Consider the following 21794-nt stretch of genomic DNA (forward strand, 5'->3'; position numbering starts at 1 on the left):
GAGGTGGTGGGGGGAGCGCCAGGATTTTGATCCAGCAACACTGAAGAAACAACAACACAGTTCCACATCAGGAGGGTGCGTGGCTTGGAGCAGAACTTGGAGGTGTTCCCATGAATCTCCAGCCCTTGTCCTTCCCTGTATCAGAAGTCTTGCGTTTCCAAGGTACTGTGAAAGGAGGCTTAGTAGGTTTCTGCTGTGAATCTTGTAGATCGTACACATGGCTTACACTAATGCAAAGGGAGTGAATGCTTCAGATGGTCAATGGGGTGCCAACCAGATGGATTGCTTTGTCCTGGATGGTGTTGAGCTTCCTGACTGCTCTACACTTACTAAGACGAACTATTGACTTGTAAGTGGTTGACATGTTTTGTGGGGTCAACAAGTAAGTTGTTTGCCACAGAACTCCCGACCTCTGACCTGCTCTTATAGCCAAGTCATTTATATGGTTGTTCCAATTAAGTTTCTGGTCAGAAGTAAAGGTAATGCCTCCATACTACTAGAGGGCCATTGTGCTACTCTCTCATTTGAGAGAAATGACTGGTGTTGGTTTAACCTGAAGAACACCTCACCTTGTGCTAGGGGAGAGCTTGAGAAGGAGAGTCCTTCACAATGACCCTCAGCTAGTGTGGGCAGTGTATCATTAACTCAATAAGGCTATTTGTTTACTTCCCTTTTAATGAATCCTTGTTTAACTGAAATTACACACTTGACTTGGTTTACAGTTACCTACTGTGTAGTGGATTGCAAAATGAACGTAATTGCAGTTAGGACCCAGGGATCAAAACATATGCATACTGAAATGATCACAGTGGCAACAGAATTCAGGCTCGACCTTTTGACAGAATGTACTACCTGGCCTGAAGGATTTAAATTGTGAGATGATTGTGAGCCTTCCTCCAAGTAAAAGATGTAACTATGGGTATCCACATAGTCTTTTTGTCAGGGTTTTAGAATATTCCTCGTTCTAGGAGCACCCCACCGCGATCACCTTTTTCTAGTCAATCAATGACTGTATTGATCCCAATTCCTGCTCTTGCCACGAACTGTAGAATGTTATCAAATTTGTTTTCAATTTCCACCCTCCTCTCGCTTTTACTTAGACAATAGGTGCAGGAGTAGGCCATTCTGCCCTTCGAGCCTGCACCACCATTCAATATGATCATGGCTGATCATCCTCAATCAGTATCCTGTTCCTGCCTTATCCCCATAACCCTTGATTCCACTATCCTTGAGAGCTCTATCCAACTCTTTCTTAAATGAATCCAGAGACTGGGCCTCCACTGCCCTCTGGGGCAGAGCATTCCACACAGCCACCACTCTCTGGGTGAACAAGTTTCTCCTCATCTCTGTCCTAAATGATCTACCCCGTATTTTTAAGCTGTGTCCTCTGATTCGGGACTCACCCATTAGCGGAAACATGTTTCCTGCNNACTTCTTTGCTTCTATACTCAATCCCTCTTGTTATGAAGGCCAGCATGCTATTAGCCTTCTTCACTACCTGCTGTACCTGCATGCTTACCTTCATTGACTGGTGTACAAGAACACCTAGATCTCTCTGTACTGCCCCTTTACCTAAATTGATTCCATTTAGGTAGTAATCTACCTTCCTGTTCTTGCCACCAAAGTGGATAACCATACATTTATCCATATTAAACTGCATCTGCCATGCCTCTGCCCACTCACCTAACCTGCCCAGGTCACTCTGTAATCTCCTAACATCCTTATCCCATTTCACCCTGCCACCAAGCTTAGTATCATCAGCAAATTTGCTTATTTTAATTACTAATACCATCTTCTATATCATTAACATATATTGTAAAAAGCTGCAGTCCCAGTACTGATCTCTTCAGTACCCCACTGGTCACTGTCTGCCATTCTGAAATGGAACCATTTATCACTACTCTTTGTTTCCTGTCAGCCAACCAATTTTCAATCCAAGTTAGTATTTTGCCCCCAATACCATGTACTCTAATTTTGCTCACTAATCTCCTATGTGGGACTTTATCAAAAGTTTTCTGAAAGTCCAGGTACACTACATCTACTGGATCTCCCTCGTCCATCTTCAGAGTTACATCCTCAAAAAAGTCCAGAAGATTAGTCAAGCATGATTTCCCCTTCATAAATCCATGCTGACTCTGACCTATCCTGTTACTACTATCCAGATGTGCCGTAATTTCATCCTTTATAATAGACTCCAGCATCTTTCCCACCACTGAGGTCAGACTAACTGGTCTATAATTTCCTGCTTTCTCTCTCCCACCTTTCTTAAAAAGTGATACAACATTAGCCACCCTCCAATCCGCAGGACCTGATCCCGAATCTATCGAACTCTGGAAAATAATCACCAACGCACCCACGATTTCTCGAGCCACCTCCTTCAGTACCCTGGGATGTAGACATCAGGCCCCGGGGACTTATCAACCTTCAGACCTAACAGTCTCTCCAACACCAATTCCTGGCAGATATAAATTCCCTTAGGTTCAGGTCCTTCAGCCACTGTTACCTCAGGGAGATTGCTTGTATCTTCCCCAGTGAACACAGATCTGAAGAACCAATTCAATTCTTCTGCCATTTCTTTGTTCCCCGTAATATATTCCCCTGTTTCTGTCTTCAAGGGCCCAATTTTAATTTTAACCATTTTTTTGCCTTTCACATACGTAAAAAAACTTTTACTATCCTCCTTTCTATTATTGGCCAGTTTACCTTCGTACCTCATTTTTCCTCTGCGTATTTCCTTCTTAGTAATCCTCTGTTGTTCTTTAAAAGCTTCCCAGCCCTCCGTTTTCCCACTTATCTTTGCTATGTTATACTTTTTCTCTTTTAACTTTATATGTTTCTTAACTTCCCTCGTCAGCCACTGCCACCCATGCCTCCTCCTGGGATCTTTCTTCCTTTTAGGAATGATCTGATCCTGCAACTTTAGATTAGATTAGATTGGATTACTTTTTTTTAGATTAGATTAGATTAGATTAGATTTAGATTAGATTAGATTAGATTAGATTAGATTTTTTTTTAGATTAGATTAGATTTTTAGATTAGATTAGATTGCTTTACTTTAGATTAGATTAGATTACTTTACAGTGTGGAAACAGGCCCTTCGGCCCAACAAGTCCACACCGACCCGCCGAAGCGCAAGCCACCCATACCCCTACATTTACCCCTTACCTAACACTACGGACAATTTAGCATGGCCAATTTACCTGACCTGCACATCTTTGTACTGTGGGAGGAAACCGGAGCATCCGGAGGAAACCCACACAGACACGGGGAGAATGTGCAAACTCCACACAGTCAGTCGCCTGAGGCAGGAATTGAACCCGGGTCTCTGGTGCTGTGAGGCAGCAGTGCTAACCTCTGTGCCACCGTGCCGCCCACGGTGCATTATACACAGAAATATCTGCCATTGATCCTCCACTGTCATCCCTGCTAAGGTATTGCACCATTGAACTTTGGCCAGCTCCTCTCTCATAGCTCCATAGTTCTCTTTATTCAACAGAAATATTGTCACTTCCGATTTTACCCTCTCCCTCTCAAATTGTAGATTGAAGCTTATTGTATTATGGTCACTACTTCCCAATGGCTCCTTCACTTCGAGATCCCTGACCAATTCTGGTTCAAGATTGAGCTCAATAACCTCAGGCCATGAACTGTGTTCCCCATTTTGAAATGTTTTCACCCTGGTTCCAGTCAGAGCCACACAGCTCAGAAGAGGACCTTCAGCCCATCGAGTCTACAATCCACTCTCATCCCACTTTTCAGCACTTGGTACATTAGCCTTGAATGTTGTAACATTTCAAGTGCTCATCCATGTATGTTTTAAAGGTTATGACGTTCTATATTTTTTCTAAGCTTTTGTTTTCGGACAGAAATAATCTTTATTCTGCCATTAGCATCTCATCTGGATCAATGTTTATTTCTTTATTACAACTATTATCATCCCATTTTCCCTTTGTTCTGCATTGTACTTGGTGTTTAATCTTTTTTAAATTCAGTCACGAGATTGGACATTGCTCGTCAAGCCAGCACTTGTTGCCTATCCCTAATTGCGAACGTGTGGTAAACTGCCTTCTTGAATTGCTTTCCTTGTGGTTTAGTTATGCCGACAGTACTCTTGAGAAGAGAGTTACAGAATTCTGACCCATTGACCGTGAAGAATGGCAATATCATTCAAATTTTGGCTGGTGCATGACTCAGTGGGGAGTTTTCTGGTGGTGGTGTTTCCATGCGTCTGATGCCACTGAGTTTGTTTAAGGCAGACATCAATAGATTTCTAGATATTAAAGTTATCTAGTGATGGGGGAGGGACGTTAGTGTGGTAAAATAATGTTGAGATAGAACAGTTGATCTAGTTGAAGGTAGAGCAGGCTCAAAGGGCTAAATAGTCTGCCCCTGCTTTTATTTCCTAGGTTCATAGAAGCTTAATGCTAATTAAATATTAAAAGTAAATATCAATATTTTCTGTGTTAGGCAAGGGCCTGTTAAGACAACCTCCTTAACCAACATTGCTACCCATCTCCCTTTCCTTTATTTTCTACCTTTCCTGGACAACTTATTTCCCGGAGTATTCAACACCCAGTCTTGCCCTTCCTTTAGCCAAGTCTCCATCACCACCACAATATCATAATTCCATACTGCAAATCGTGTCCGTTAATCCCCAACTTTATTCACCGTACTTTGTACACTTACACGTTAACTCTGTTTTGGACTTCAAATCTTTCTCCCTTACTCCAAATCCACCTACTAGTCACCTACTAGTACCCAAGTATTTTGCAGACCCTAGCACTGTCCTCGAATATGTTCTCCTTGTTCTCACAGCCTGCCAGGTTGGTTTAAAGCCTTCCCAACAGCACAACGAATACAGCCCCACAAGGAGCCCAAACCCAGTTCTGTTCAGGTATGACTCATCTAGCTTGTTCGGGGATCATTTTCCCCAAACCAGTCCCAGCCACCCAAGAATCTAAAGCCCACCCACCTGGACCATTTTTCTAGCCAGGCGTCATCTGCCTGATCCTCCCAACTGTGTACTCACTTGCATGTGGCACTGGAAGTAATCCAGAGATTAATACATTTGAGGTTCGCTTGCTAACTTTCTATCTAGTTCCCTAAGTTTCGCAAAACTCTAGAACTCCTTGACTAAACCTCCTACCCCCTGCCTCCACTCTCTCTCTCTTTCTCTCCCTCTGCCTTTAAGGAATTCCTTCAGACCAATCATTTTAGCCAGCTTTTACACCATTTACTTATATTTCATAATGAGGCTAAGTGTCAAATTATGTTTTGATAACTCTCATGTGGTGCACAGTTTATATATCAGTTAAAAATTAAAAGTAATGATTAATTGTTTCTGTGTTAGGTAAGGGCTGTGTGAGACATACAGACCAGATGGACACAGTCCTTAAACAACTGTGCCATCCCTCCTGCAAGTTTTATAACATTTAATAAGCAAATTATTGGTATTGTCAAACATCGTTATATCCCTTAGAAAACAGTTAGATGTAACTTTTCCAGTTTCAGACTGCCTTGATATCTCTTGCATGCGATATTCTGATGTCCACTTCTATTAGAAAACCCTTGGTGCCCAGGAGCTACATTGCAACCTCTTATGTTGAATGAGGGGTGATTTTCAACATCAGGGAGCACAGAAAACTGATAGTAGTGGATTGGCTTTCTCAGTGAAAGAGAAAGCTGAATAAAGTTATACAATGAGACAATGAGACTATCACTGCCAGTGTTCTGATCCTACTGAAGTGAAACATTACTCCAGTGGCCTGCAGTGTTGCCTCAGGATAGGTAGAAACCCTCAGAATTCTATCTGGCTAAGGATCTCTCTGATTTTGCAACTTCAAAATATATTTGTCAAAATGAAATGTGGCTGCCAATTATTCCATAACCTGAAGGCACACAAACAGTCTGCTGCTCTGAGGACTTGCCTTGGAGCATTAACAGTGTCGCCCAGTATGTGTTGGGCCCCAATCCAATTGTCAAGTCTTGCAAAATGCAACTGAACTACTTGGCAATTCACAGAAGGAGTCGAGCATGTGGACAAGATTGTAATTAAAATATTAGCATATTGGGGAACCAAACTGAACTGAAGTGAATTGGATGTTGTACTTTACCTGTCACACAACACAGTGTGCTTCAAAAGTATTTCTGTAGCACCCTCCTCAACAGCCTAAGGAGAGGAACAATTGAATATAAAGAGAAGGTCCTTCTTTCTTCTATGTGTTTTGGTTTCAATTGACAGGACAAAGGTTACAATTAGAATGCCCCAACTGGCTCATTGGAAAATGAAGTGATGGTGCCATACTTTCTTTTGAATTGATTTTTCATACAGTATGTAATAAAAAAATGTTCAATACAAAATGAAAATGTAATATTTTCTATCACCGACAGTGTAAAAACAAAATTAGTTCTGAGGTAACTGTTGGTATTGACAATCATAAACCCAATGGGACTTCACAAACAGCATTTCACTTATTTATTCCTGAAGTATGCTGGTGAAAACCGATAGGAAGCAAATGGTCTGAAAGAAGAGGCTGCCAATAAAATTGTTAAATCATTTTACCCATAAAGTGATGAGGATGTGGAAGTCATTCCTACATAGGTAGTTGGAGTTGAACAACATAGATTCATTTAAGGGGAAAGCTGGAAAAACACATGAGATAAAAAGGAATAGTTTTCACTGGAAGTGTATGAGATGAGGTTGAGAGGAGGTTTCCATGTATAATGCTACAACACAGGGTAAACACTCCTGCTTAATTTAAAACCAGCAACACAGAAAAGATTTATCTGTGCAGTAACCTGTAAAAACTCAAGTGATCAAAAACTATTTAAGGTAAAAATTAACAACTTTATTTCTTAGAGTATATCAGAGAATAAAAAACTAACAACTATTTACAAGTCCTTACTCTAAGCTGTCCTTTACCTTCCCTACTCTATCACACTAGTCCGATAAAACTCCCGATTACGATTCACAAAACAAAATGTCTTATCTCAAAACCAGGCAGCTTTTGTTCTTCTCGGTATTTCGGTCTTCTTCTCTTCTTCTTGAGGATCCTACTTCACAGGTTACTGATCAATAAAGGTACCTTTTAAGAGAGCTATTTTCTGGGCAGTGTGTAGATGCCATTGGCTCGGCAGTTCTCCTCTCAACTGTTCAATTTTCCACAGTCGTATACCCCAAAGTATTAGATTGTGTTATTGGCTTTTAAGATTGTCAATATACTCAATTCAAACTGGAAGGGAGTTTGGTATTTTTTTTGGGGTATAACTTAAACTAATTGGCCTAATTTGAATCTGCTTTATCATTTCCAGACAACCACCTAATCGAGTTGTTTGACCAAATATTACATTACATTTCTTGTCAGAACATTTGGTTCTGTCAGGTAGTTCTGTTGCATTTAACTCTCTTAAAGATACAATATACCCACATCTTCATAACAGGAACCATTCTGCCCCTCCATCCTGCTCTACTATGCAATATAATCATTGTGGATTCAAGTCCACAGTCCCGCCTAGCCCCAATAACATTTAACTTCCTTGTTAGTCAAGAATTTATCAACATTCCCTATATTTGCATTGTCACTCAGTGGTTAACACCTCTACCTCACAGCACCAGGGACCTGGGTTCAATTCCAGCCTTGGTTGCTTGTCTGTGTGGAGTTTGTACATTCTCCTTGTGCCTGTGTGGGTTTCCTCCCACAATCCAAAGATGTGCAGATTAGGTGAATTGGCCACACTAAATTGCTAATAGTGTTCAGGGATGTGTGTGTTAGGTGCATTAGTCAGTGGAAATGTAAAGTGATAGTGTAGGGGAATGGGTCTGGACGGGATACTCTTCAGAGGGTTGGTGTGGACTTGTTGAGTCTAATGGCCTGTTTCCACAGTGTAGGGATTCTATGATTCTTTCAAAAAAATCAATGATACAGATTCACTACAATCTGGGGAAGAGTGTTCTAAAGAGTTGCAACCTTCCAAGAGAAACAAAATTCTCCTCAACTCCAACATAAATAGCTGACCGTTTGCTTTTAATGGCATATCCCTTAATTCCAGTCTCATTAGGGAAACATCATGTAGAGCATGAACAGTAAATGAGACCTGTAGAGTTGAATTGTCTCTGTGTATGAAATTGTTTGCAATTCTGCAGCAGTATGGATTAGTTGCAGCAAGAACCTTTGACATCTGAATTTGTACTGAATGAGCTTCTTACTCTTTAGTGTTGGACATTCACATTGGTTACATACAAGATGTATTCCTTCTGTACCAGTTTGTGCACACTGTTTTAAAAAAAAGGATTTGTTTATGTTACAAGGTTGTAATTTTCCAAAATCAATTTATTTTCAGACAATTTGAGGCCAAATGGCCTGATGTCAGAGTCATGTAATTCCATGCAAAGTGAAGAGTGGGGCTTTTGAAAAATCTAAAAGATTGGGTCAACTTTTTAACGGGACACAGACGCATTTAATCTCATCATAGCTCAATAGATTCTATAATAAAAATAATAAGTGTAGGCTTAACTTGCAATGTAGAAAGAGGAAGAACTCTGAAGGAGCATAAACAAAGACAACTGATGCTTGTTGTAATCTGCCTGATAGCATGTGCACATCTACATTTATACTGCATCGATTAATGAGACAAAAAGGAATCCAGGCACGTCCATTGCCATTGGAACTCCAGGTTATACCAGTGTGACACAAAAAAAATCTAATGGAATTGGAGTCTTTCTGTTCATATAATACATTCTATAGGCCGGTGATGGGTTTCAAAATTGATCTAGACACAGGGTGGATGGCTAAGACAAAAGATTATGACTCTAAAGGGAGGAGGTGGGTAGTGACCTTATATTCTGGTAGACCAGGTTAATATCTCTGGAGTGTCTGGTTCAAACCCCACAATAGCAAAGGATGAAATTTAAAGTAAATTAATAAATCAGGGATGGACAGCTAGCCTTAGTAATGTTGACCATGACAGCTATAATTTACTATTGTAGAAAACCCATCTGGTTCACTCAATCCCTTTAAAGAAAAGAAATTTACTGCCATTAGCTGATCTAACTTGGGTGTAGGTAGTTTTATACAGGTAAAACCACTAAACTGTAATCCAGAGGCCCAGCTAATGTTCTGGTGGCATGACTTTGAATCGCAACAGGACAGATGGTAAAACTTGATTTAAAAACTAGCCTGAAGGTGACCATGTTGAGTAATATAAATGCCCATCTGTTTCACAATGACTTTTTAAGAAGTAAATCTGCCTTCTTGACCGAATCTGGCTCATATGTGATTCCAGATCCACAGTAGTGTGGGAGTTAACTCTTAACTGCACATTGAATTAGCCTTATAGCAAGCCACACTGTTTTGCCAAAAATGGATGGATAACAAATGCTTAAACACAAAGGAAGTAAAACATAGATACCATCTTACCTGACAAAATCTTCATTATCTTCAGATAAAGCATTAATTATAACATGAATTGAGGAGGGAAACCAATCAATGTGTTTAAGATAATAGGATTTTAAAAGACAGGTACAGCTATTTCCTATTCTTGAGGGGGGGGGGGGCACAATTTGGAATTAAACCATTCAGGATTATATACCTTAATACAGTCTCCAGTAGAAGAGTTGTTGCCCCAGTTCAAATCATAGAATTCCATGATTGTATGATCCTAGGTGTGGGCACAATTTTACTTAATATGGTGTCCAATGCCATTTTTTACATACAAACTTGGAAATATGGAATCCTCTCCCTCAAAAGAATTAGGTGCTGACAACTTGAAATTCCATGACTGAGACTGACAGATTTTTATCACGTAAGAGTGTAAAAGGTAGAGATCAGCCAGGATTTAATTAAATAGTCAAAAGTCACACAATACCAGGTTATAGTCCAACGGGTTTATTTGGAAGGACTAGCTTTCAGACTGCTGCTCCTTCAAATAAATTGTAATTAAATAGTTTTCTTCCATATAAAGCACAATGAAAAATGGCTATCCAATTCAAGGAGCGCGCATAGATGTGGGAACACTGACACTCCTGTGGAAATCTTGACTAAAGTCCAGGTCAAAACGTAATGTATGAGAGAGCAAAGAGAGTTTTACTTTTGGCTGTGCCACACCCAAGCTGAAAAATGGTTATTTCTGACTGCACGGTGGCTCAGTGGTTAGCACTGTTGCCTCACAGTGCCAGGGATCCGGGTTTGATTCCCATCTTGGGCAACTGTATGTGTGGAGTTTGCACATTCTCCCCGTATCTGCGTGGGTTTCATCTGGGTGCTCCGGTTTCCTCCCCCAATCCAAAGATGTGCGGGTCAGGTGAATTGGCTCTGCCAAATTGCACATAGTGTTAGGTGCAATAGTCAGGAGTAAATATAGGGTAGGGGTCTGTGTTGGTTACTCTTCGGAGGGTTGGTATGGATTTGTTGGGCCGAAGGGCTTGTTTCTATATTGTAGGGAATCTAATCTAATCCTCACTTCGATGAACCAATAAATGTTTGCCTCCCTCATTCACAACACTTTCACAAAGTTAATAGAAAATTGAGATTTCTATCAGTGCAATCAATACATTTCTAAAATAAATCTTAGACTGTAAGAACAAAAGAAATAGGAACAGGAGTAGGCCATTCAGCCCCACGAGCGTGTTCTGCCATACAGTAATATCATGGTTGATCCAACATTGCTTCACGTCCACTCTCCCCTATTTTCCCCGTAGCACTTAGAGGGAAGTCCATATGTTTCTCGGCATATCAATCTATTTATATATCAAGCAAACAAAGTACTATTTTTATGATGAGGAGGTGCTGGTTTTGGACTGGGGTGGACAAAGATAAAAATCTCATAACACCAGGTTATCGTCCAACAGATTTATTTGAAAGTACAAGTTTTCAGAGCCTGCTCATCATCAGCTAGCTCCCTGACAAAGGAGCAGCGCTCCAAAAGCTTATGCTTCCAAATAAACCTGTTGGACGATAACCTGGTGGTATGTGGTTTTTACTATTTTATATGGCATCTTTCATGGCCCCATAATTTCCCAAAGTATTTGACAGCCTGTGGATTTCTCTGCCCCAGGAACTGGTTGAAGCCAAAATGTTGAATGTTTTCAAGGAGTTAGATGTAGTTCTCAGGATTAAAGAGATCAAAGGTACGGCAAGGAAGTGAGAACAGGATACTGAGTCGGACGATCAACCATGGTCATATTGAATGGCACAGCAAGATCAAAGGGCCAAATGGCCTACTCCTGCTCCTTTAGAATTGAATTAAATTGAATTCAATGTGTATTTGAGGCGCAGTGAAAAGCTTTGTACTGCAAGCAGGTACAGGCGAATGCTAAGAGTGTGTGGGTCCATACAGTACTCTAACAACTGAAAGGTAAAAACTGTTTTGAAACCAGCCTGTGCGTGTTTTCAGGTTTCTGTACCTTCTCCCCGATGGTAGAGGTTGTAGAAAAGCATTGTCAAAGTGGGATGGATCTTTGAGAATGTTGGCGGCCTTTCCTTGACAGCGGGCCTAGTAGATGGATTCTGTCGATGGGAGGTTGGCCTTTGTGATTGTCCGGGCTGAGTTCACCACTCTCTGTAACCGTCTCCGATGTTGCCATGCCAGGTAGTGATACATCCAGACAGAATGCTCTCGATGGTGCACCTATAAAAGTTGAGAAGGGCTTTAGCTGTCATGCCAAATTTCTTCAGCTGCCTGAGGAAGAAGAGACATTGTTGGGCCTTTGTAACCAATGCATCCATATGAAGAATCCAAAAAAGCTTATTGTTGATGACCACTCCCAGGAGCTTGACACTCTCCACTCGTTCCACCTCTGTGCTGTTAATGTGTAGGGGGGGGGCATGAGTAACATCCCGCCGAAAGTCATTTCTATATAACTTTGCAAAATATCTTTGAAGTGTGGTCATGTAGGAATCAATGGGTACACAAGTTTTCAACTATCCTTACTTCACCTATTTCTGGGCTTCATGAATAAAGTTATCTCTCATCATGTCATTGCGAAATGGTTTTTAGTGCATCAGTGGTTAGCTCCTACCTGAGTTCCTACTCACTGAAGCTAAACAGTGCAGCAGCTCCTCCTCAGGAAGCCTCATTTAAATTGATTTATGGACACTGTAGGTGCAGGCAAATTGCAGATGTTTCTGGCAGGTTAGTTCATGGGATTCATGAGGCCTCAGTTTAATTTAAGTGATAAAAACAACAACTTACCTTTATCATAGCATCCCTAGGAGCTTCATAAGAATATTAACAAGCAGAATTTAACATTGAGATAGTAAGGCATTGAGGATATCTGCTTCGGCAAAGAGATGGATAGGCAGATGGAAGAAAACGTTGATTTTTAAAGAGCACTTTAAAGAAGAATGAGGGGCAGAGGCAAAAAGGCATAAGGAGGGAATTCCAAAACATTAGGCTTTAAGCAACTGAAGACATAGCTACCAGTGGGGGAATAATTAAAATAAGGGATATGAAGAATATCAGGCTTGAAACAAGTGCAAAGAGAGACAAAGTATATATCTGTTGAGCGGCATGGTGGCACAGTGGTTAGCACTGCTGCCTCACAGCAGAGACCCGGGTTCAATTCCCACCTCAGGCAACTGCCTGTGTGGAGTTTGCATATTCTCTGCATAGGTGTTCTGGTTTCCTCCCACAGTCCAAAGATGTGCAGGTTCGGTGAATCGGCCATGCTAAATTGCCCATAGTGTTAGGTGAAGAGGGGAATGGGTCTGGGTGGGTTGCTGTTCGGAGGGTCGGTGTGGGCTCGTTGGTCCGAAGAGCCAGTTTCCACACTGTAAGTAATCTAATCTCTGTGTGTTGATGCATTTGTTTGTGTAAAAACAAAGATGACACTTTTAAAGTTTGACAATCCATCTAGTTGATGGTCCTCCCATAGTTTCATACCTGCCTTTTTACAGGGATGCAAGAGTGTCTGTTAAAGATCAATCCATTTAATGTAAAAAATTGAGATATCAATTCCTTTAACATAACATTCAGTTAACAAAGTTATAACACACACTTCAGTGATGCCCAGAAGTGAGCAAGCACACTATATGATAAGCATGAGAGAATGTGGGAAATTTTGAAAGTATGTCTGGTTGCAGACAGCCAAACACCTGTGAGAATTGTAGACAATAATCAATTGATCTCCATGAATTCAACCAAGAAATCTAAGATTTGAAAATTGATATGATTCACAGAGAGTTGAGCTTGTTTTTAATCACTCTGAGAGTCTTTGCGAAGCAAACATAGAAGCCTGTTTTATTGTAGTAGAATAGAATCCTGACACATGGACACAGGCCCTCCTGCCCAACAAGTCCATACCAACCTCCAAAGAGCAACCCAGCCAAACCCATTCCCCTACCCTATGATCCTATATTGACTATGGGCAATTTAGCATGGCCAATTCACCTGACTAGCACATCTTTGCGATTGTGGGGCAAATCCAGAGCATCCAGAGGAAACCCAAGCAGACATGAAGAGAGTGTACAAATGCCACACGGACAGTCACCCAAGGCTGGAACTGAACCTGGGTTCCTGGTGCTGTGAGGTAGCAGTGCTAACCACTGAGCCACTGTGCCTATGGCAGTAGTGCCATTTTATTATAAAGAGTCAACTGAAATAAAATATTCAGATACTCAGAGCAGAGTAGGAGACTGGAGGAATGAATTCCTTAAAAAAGTTGAAACAAAGACGTATCAATCTACTGTTACTTTTTTCTGGGATCATGAATATAATTTTCTTGAAATATTTACTTAAATATCCATTTTATCTCTGGGTAGGTTCAAAGATTGTGTTGAATTTGAAAGTAGAATTGTTGCGTTCCAATTATTTTTTGATGTACATGTAGCCAAAATTCCTTGCTAGCATTATTAAATATTTTCCTCAATTTAGATCAGTTACTACATACAGGTATATTGACTATCTTTAATTTAGTCTGCACTCTATAATTTCACAACTATTATTATGGTGTAATCTAGAGCAAATGCTTTGAATAAATATTCTGAAGCAATTCTTAAAAGACCCACAAACAAATAGGAATATTCTAGAATTCTTAACTTAGCAGTCTATGTGCTGATGTCGGTTAACTCAGATGTGTTGTTTGTCTTATGATATATATCATATCAACATAGATATATTCTAGCCTGAGATGGTATTGACCATCTCAAACACCTAGGAGGGATGACCGTTCATTTTAGGATGAATCTACAAATGGCAATTCTAATGAAGTTTCTTTAATGATTTGTAATCGCTCCTAGCTGAGGTTTTAGTCAAACATTAGGTTCAACTGGATAGGTTTGCTTTGCTGGGACAGTATAGATAGCAGATCCATTGATGGGGCAATGCAGATACAAGACAGCTTTCACTGATATTTTATCTATATATACGTGATTTCAATTTGCAGTATCTACTCTTTATATGTATCCAACAATTTCTCTATTATCATGTTATGAAACAATGCTATTTATTGAATGTTGTTTCATCAGTGGATATTATTTTTCATTTGGATACAGCCCTGCTACTTCCGACGCAATCACACTGTAAACTGTTTGGACTAGATGTCCTCTGATCTTTGCATCCAAATGTTTTCCTTGTTAAGTGACATTTCTGACCTGCTTTTCCACAATTGCTGTCTTATTACTAAGTAATTTCCTTTCCATGTTCTGTGTGGTGTCATGTATCCATTGGGCATGATTTAAAACATAGCTTTGGAATTATATTTGCTTCACTGTAGAAGTTTGCAAACCAGGCTAGTCTCAATTATGAAGCAGTGTTTTTGATACATGGTCTTTATTGACGAGTCTATCTCATCTGAATAATGACAAGACGATAATTCACTTATAGGAACATGACACAAGAAAATAATGTTTGTTCTCATTCCATGATTGTTCTGCTGTTGAAAATGTAATTTCTTTGTGTGATTTCATAGTGTTTTTTTCTCAATGGGATCAATTGCAACAATAATTGGATTCCAGTTTGACCACAAGTGACTTTGATGATAAATTAATGCTTGTTGAATTTTCCAATTGTTTTGATTAGGATTTATCTCCGTTCCCCTTTTCTATCTACCAAATTGTCATGGTTGAATCCATTTTTTAACTCTGAGCAGTATTTTAGTGAAAGATGTTTTATTAAGCAACACCGAAAGAAGATGAGGTATAAATTGAGCCTCACCAAATTTCCTTCCTGTTGAACTTGGTAGAGGTGAACATTGTCACTTATGTTTCAAGAGAAATTGTTTCTAGCCAGCTGAGTTCAAACAAGATTCTGTGCACCTGCAAATTTAAACTTGAGATTATCATTGTGTATGACTGATTTTCTGAACATGCCATATCGATAGAGAGAAGGTGACATCTTCTGCTTTTTTCTATTCATCTATCTATCTGCCCCAGTATCTGTTTAACCATATGCCTGTCTATTTATCTGCCTGACCATCTATCCATCTGCTGATGTACCTATCCATCTTTGATCCTGCCTGTCTTTCTTTTATTTTCTTTTTATTTATTCATGGGATGGTTAGCCCAGCATTTATTGTTCATGCTATTTATTTATTTATCTACCTTAACTGTTTACCTTTATAAAATATGCATAAAATCTTGTGTTTTATATAGTTCCAGCATTACGTCCTTGCCCTTATGTTCAACACCTCACCCAATGAAGGACAACATCCTATTTGACAACATTGACGACTCCTATCATTCTTCCTTATTACTTCCTTAAAAAATTCACTTCATTTAGTAAGGTTCAGCTTCCCCATAATAAACTCATACTGGCTCTCACTGATTAATCCACAGCTGAAGATGTCCATATTTAACTCTGTTTTAACTCCTTTGACCAGATGAGACTCAGGTATCTTTCATAATTATTTATTTATATAAATGACTATATTCGTGATAAATATTTACTTATGCGTGCATGGGAAATATACACCTTAAGAGAATGGTGTACAATGAAGAGTGATGCCAACAGTTTAGCATCCCACACTGGCTGAGGTTACTCATTGTCAACCTCTCTCTCATCCTGGGTCAGGATAAACTCACCACCCGACATGTCTCTCTAATAAGATAGTAGCCCTATGGTCTAGTAGCACTATAGCAACTTTAACTTCTACTTTCCAAGGGAAAAAGTGAGGACTGCAGATGCTGGAGACTAGAGTTGAAAAATGTTGAATCATTTGTTCAGAATCAGAGTTGAATCATTCCTGAAGAAGGGCTTATGTCCGAAACGTCAATTCTCCTGCTCCTCGGATGCTGCCTGGCCTGCTGTGTTTTTCCAGCACCACATTTTTCAACTTCTACTTTCCAATAATAGCCATGTCCATGTACCTCTAACCAACCATATTCACAGTTAACATTCCAAGTTTGTATACAAGACTATATTATCCAACCAAGTTCAAACTCATACACATATGACTGTGCTATCTAATCATATTCAAGTTTGCACAAGTGATTATATTATACAATCATATCATGATGCATTTGCATCTCAAACAGTTAACATGCACTGTTGTTATAAGAAACTCATATTTTGCTCATTTCTATCTCAATCAGTCCCTTCTCGTGTCCATACTGTCTATGTTCCCTTTCAATTAACCCTATTTCTCAACACTGAATCCAGTAATTTTCTTACCAACGAGGTCAGATTCACTGGCCAATAATCATTTGACTTATTTCTCATGTCGTTTTTGAATGATGGTACAATGGTCACAGGCTGCCATTCCTCTGGTACCTTGTCTGTTTCTATTGAGGATTGGAAAATCATCCTCAAAGCATCTGCTATTCCCTCCCTGCTTTGCCTGCGATACAATTCATCCAATCCTGGTGATTTATCCAACTTCAAGTAGGTCAGCCCCTGCAGTACCTCCCTTCCTATGATACTTATTTTATCTAATATTTTACATTCCCTCTTCTTTGTTGAGACAGAGAAAAAATATTTGCTTAGGTGACTGCTCACACCTTCTGCATCCATACACAAGTTGTCAGGTACATCTTTAATCGGCTCAACTCTTTCCTTTGTAATCCTTTTACTGATAAATTATGTTTAATTTTTCTTTATGTAGAATTTTTAGAGTCACACAGTATGGAAACAGACTCTTTTGATCCAACCAGTCCATGCCAAACATAAGCTTAAACTAAACAAGTCCCACCTGCCTGCTCCTGGCCCATATCCCTCCAAACCTTTCATATTCATGTCCTTATCCAAATGTCCTTTAAATGTTGTACTTGTACCCACATCCATTACTTTCTCTGTAAGTTCATTCCACATACAAACCACTCTCGGTGTAAAAAGAAAATTGCCTCGTGTCTTTTTAATAATTTTCTCCTCTGGCCTTAAAAATATGCCCCCTCGTCTTGAAATCTCCTACCCAAGAGAAAGGACAGCTGCTATTCACCTTATCCACATGTCTCATGATTTTATAAACCTCTGTAAGTTTACCCTCAACCTCCTAGGCTCCAGTGAAAAATCTTTGGTGTGTCATGTTTTTTATTCATAATTTCTTTTCTCACCCTTTACTTTTTATACTTATCTAATTTTACTAAATTATTACTTAAATTGAAATTGTGATAAGCTCTAATTTTGTGTACTATCTTATCCTTGAAGCTACTGGATAACTAGAGGACTCTCAATTTTGAACTGCCATCAGATTGTTTTTGTGTGAGGACATGTCTACACTGTGTCTGAAGAATCTCGCTTTTTTTTAAGCCTCCCATTTGTTTACCAGTTGTAACCAATCCACTTTTGCCATATCATACCTCAGCTTTGTACCTTCCCCAGCTTGCCTTTGACTCCTATTCCATCTTTGTTCCTTTCCACATTAATGCTAAAGTGAAGTGTATTGTGATCAATAAGTCCAAAATAGTCACCCACTGCTACTTCATCCACTTGCTTGGCTTTATTTCCTAAGACTAAATCTAAAATTGTCCCCTCTCATCTGGTATGTTCTGTACTGGCTAAAAATGTTTTGCTGTCTACAATGGTAGGGTGGCAAGTAGGAAGTGTTTGTATCTCTCCTCTGATTAAGTCTTTGACAAGAAGACTCACTGATGGATGTCCAACTCCACTGTCAATTGAGGTTATTAAGATGCATGTAATATTTTCTTAATTGCATTATCCCATCCTCACTGGTCTTCAATCAAAGAAGCTCAAAAAACAAATGCGAATGAGTTTGCTTGAAGCCTTCCAAGGGTACAGTCCTTTGTTCACAGGCACTCAGATCTTGATCAAGGAACCCAGTGTGCACGGAAATGCCTGGTCACATTGAAGTTCCCCCCACACCCCACCCTTCAGCCATTGCTGCCATCTCCTGCAAATCTCACCCTCAGACTATGTTCACATCATCACTCATCTGTCTCTGGGTCTAATGGAATAGCACAGCAGTGATCACCACCCCCATGGACGTATTGCCAAATAACGAAATGCTGATCAGATGGTGGCTCCTGGTGGGCTAGACCCAAATGCCCCACCCCATCCCCTGTCCCATCCCCCACTCTCTGATATTCCTTGCACAGAGAAAGCTCCCAAACCTATCCAGTTAAGGACCTGATTTGCACTTGATGTGATCAGAAAGGTGATACACAGGTCTCACACTAGATTTCTCGCCAGTGGGCAAGATGCCTTTCATTAAGGACTACCCAGTGGATCAAAGGATGCACTCAAGTGTGTCACTTAAAATGTGACAGCAAGATTCTGCTGAGAAAGTATGATAATTATGGAAAGTACACACAGTGCACATGATAGGTGTAGACAGAAAGAGAAGGGCAGAAAAGGAGAGTTTCATTTTGTCATTTTGTCACCTTAGGTTCAATTTAAGAAAAGCAAATGCTTCCACTGTGACATGATGTTTAGGAATGCACATTTTATTTTGCCATTTTTAATTGATCCCAGAAGCAACAGGTTAGAATAATTTGCTTGTCAACCACATTTTAAAAGGGGGAAACCTATAAAAATGCCAAACATTAACTCGCTAGTAGCGACAGCAGATTTTAATAAGCACTGAGACCATTTGAAAGAACCTAAATGTTTCAGTTACTGCAGACTAGCAAAGCAAGATTTCTTTATAATTTGCTGTTTCTGAGATTCTAAAACCATGGAAATTAATTGAAGAAATAAATATTTAATAAGCAACACTTGGGGTTATTAAACTTATCTTTGCATTCTGTGCCTTTAAAAGAGCACATAGGAATAGCCAAAAATGAAAGATGTAAAATTGTACAGTATTTTGCATTTATAAGCTCTGTTTCATTATTGACAAGGAAGGAACAGTTGGGTTAGTGAAGTGGGAAAGTTAAAAAATGAAGCAGACAAACAGGTCTCAGAATTCCATTCATAAAGTACACACACTATGGACAACACTATGCAGTTAGTTCATAATGTTAATCCTTGCATCTTCAAGGATATATTGACCTTCTGGTGCTGTATGTAACCAGGCAGCCAATGGCTGGATTATTAAGAGAGGTTGCATAAACCAAGCCCAAATTCCCTAGAATCTAAAAGATTAAGAGGCAATTTACTTGAGATTTTTATGAAAGGAATTAAATATGTAGACAGCAAGATTTTTTTGTTTTAATGGGTAAGTCGAGAACGAGGAGGCATGGTGGCTCAGTGGTTAGCACTGCTGCCTCACAGCACCAGGGTCCCAGGTTCAATTCCAGCCTCGGGTGACTGTGTGGAGTTTGCAACTTCTCCCTGTGTCTGCATGGGTTTCCTCCGGGTGCTCCTGTTTCCTCCCACAGTCCAAAGATGTGCAGGTCTGGTGAATTGGCCATGCTAAATTGCCCATAGTGATAGGCGCATTAGTCAGAGGGTAATGGATCTGGGTGGGTTACTCTTCGGAGGGTCGATGTGGACTGGATGGGCTGAAGGGCCTGTTTCCATAATGTAGGGAATCTAATCTAAACCTTAAACTGGCAATAGCAGTGTGGAATCTTACTACTGCAGAAAACAGTGAATAATTTTCAATCTGAGGTTGTCAGATTGTTGCTGGACAACATTTCTGAAATGATCCATGGAATTAAAATACAATCAGCTGTGATATTATTGAATGAAAGAATAGACTCAAAGGTTTGAATGGCCTCCTTCTGTTCCTAACCTCCTAAATGTCTTATCAAGGCCCACAATTGTTACTGAGGGAGCAAGCCAATCACCACCAACCCCTGAGTGCCTCCAGAATTGACTAGGAATGTAGCCTCATCAAAGTTGCCCATATTCTGATAGGTTTTACCCTATAATAATTGAGTAAACTTTGATCATGGGACATTAGGTACAAGTGTAAATTAAGCACATTAATCTCACTGTCTTACATGCTAAGGCTTACATGCCAAGGAATGGACAAAATGAAGACTGGAGGCTCATCAAACTTAACAATGCTAATTCCAATGATTTATACTTTGGCTCAGTTGGTCACTTTTCTGGGTGTCACTTGCCATTTTTCTCCACTGTATTTGGGTTCAAAGTAATGATGTGTTATGTCAAGTGGGCCAGAACTGATATGTAAACTTGACATTACTAGTGGGACCAAGGCAACGGGTGAGGTTTACCCAAGTTTGCAATGCTTAACCCATCAGATTGCAGATATTTTCTCATCAACCCATTCAGCGATGTTATTACACACCTCTGCAGCAAGGTGTGAGCTGAACGTGCGTCTTCTGGCTCTGAGGTGGGGACACCATTGCTGGTCACCAAAGCCCTTGCACCATGTTGCATGAGCGAAGTAAAAATCTGAAACATGTAGGCAGCTGAGAGCAATTGCCTGCTCCATTTTCCGGCTCATGGAAGGAAAGTCAGTCAGCTGCTCGACTGGCATGAGTCCTGACACCCCACAATTTTCAGGCATTCACTTCAACAGGCAATACAGAGCAAGAGAAAGAGGAAGTTATCTCCTCATATAACTGAGCTGCAACATGGGCCCCATTTTCAATGTCACATTGGCTCATTAGATCTATATGCTGCTTCAACAAAATAAGAATTAGATTATACTCCAGTCTCTCCTTTATAAAACTCATAAATAGGGTGTAAATGATTGAGAACATGATTAAACCAACTTGACAACAAGTGATCTATGGGCTTTAATACCGAATGCAGATTACAATAAACACTTCATTGTTATTCTGTAAATTAAGGAGACCTGCATTTTGCAATAGATTGTAATTGTTTGTTTACTGGAATGTTCATAAACTATTTTATACTCTGTTATGAATTATGATTATTTTTTATTTGCGTTGTCATCAATTTGACACCTGCCACCATGATGAATTTTCAATAAGCCAATTACCTATCCATCTATCTGTCTATTTTCTCCAGAACCTGATTCCCTGAGTGGCAATTAACTTCCCCTGAACCAAACTACAGAAGCAACCTGACATTGCAAACATTGCACTAACTGGATCTCATTAACAATTCTCCTTATTGGTTCTTCAATGGCATTTCAAGATTTTAATTCTCACAATAAACACATTATTCACTTTTTCTTGATTTCCTGACTTTCAGCCTTTAAAAAAACTTCACACAAAGGGTATATTAAAAAGCATAGACCTTTATATTCTACCTACAAATTAACTTAGAATATTTTCATAGACATATATTAATGATGTTTCAGGAATATCAATAGAGGGTGCTCAAGTGAAGTATTATTAGTTTGGGAAAACCATTCATCATTTCACTGAAATGACATTCATGTTCTTAGAATAACCATTATGTTTCTATAAGTTTCATTTGCTGAATGAGTTATATTACAATTACGTGCCAGTAATTTTCTGTATGTAAAAGGTACCCGTCTGAGTTGAATCCAGTCCATTGATTGAAAGATTTAGATATGAAAT

The 21794-nt window shown here is 39.7% G+C and overlaps 1 protein-coding gene across 2 annotated transcripts in view; it reads left to right on the forward strand.

The window, feature by feature from the left end:
- Positions 1 to 21794, forward strand: part of grid2 (glutamate receptor, ionotropic, delta 2) — a 979554-nt gene that overhangs the window by 838003 nt on the left and 119757 nt on the right. The window lies entirely within an intron of this gene.

This window comes from Chiloscyllium plagiosum, chromosome 32 (assembly GCF_004010195.1).
Source record: "Chiloscyllium plagiosum isolate BGI_BamShark_2017 chromosome 32, ASM401019v2, whole genome shotgun sequence".
Classification (NCBI taxonomy): domain Eukaryota; kingdom Metazoa; phylum Chordata; class Chondrichthyes; order Orectolobiformes; family Hemiscylliidae; genus Chiloscyllium; species Chiloscyllium plagiosum.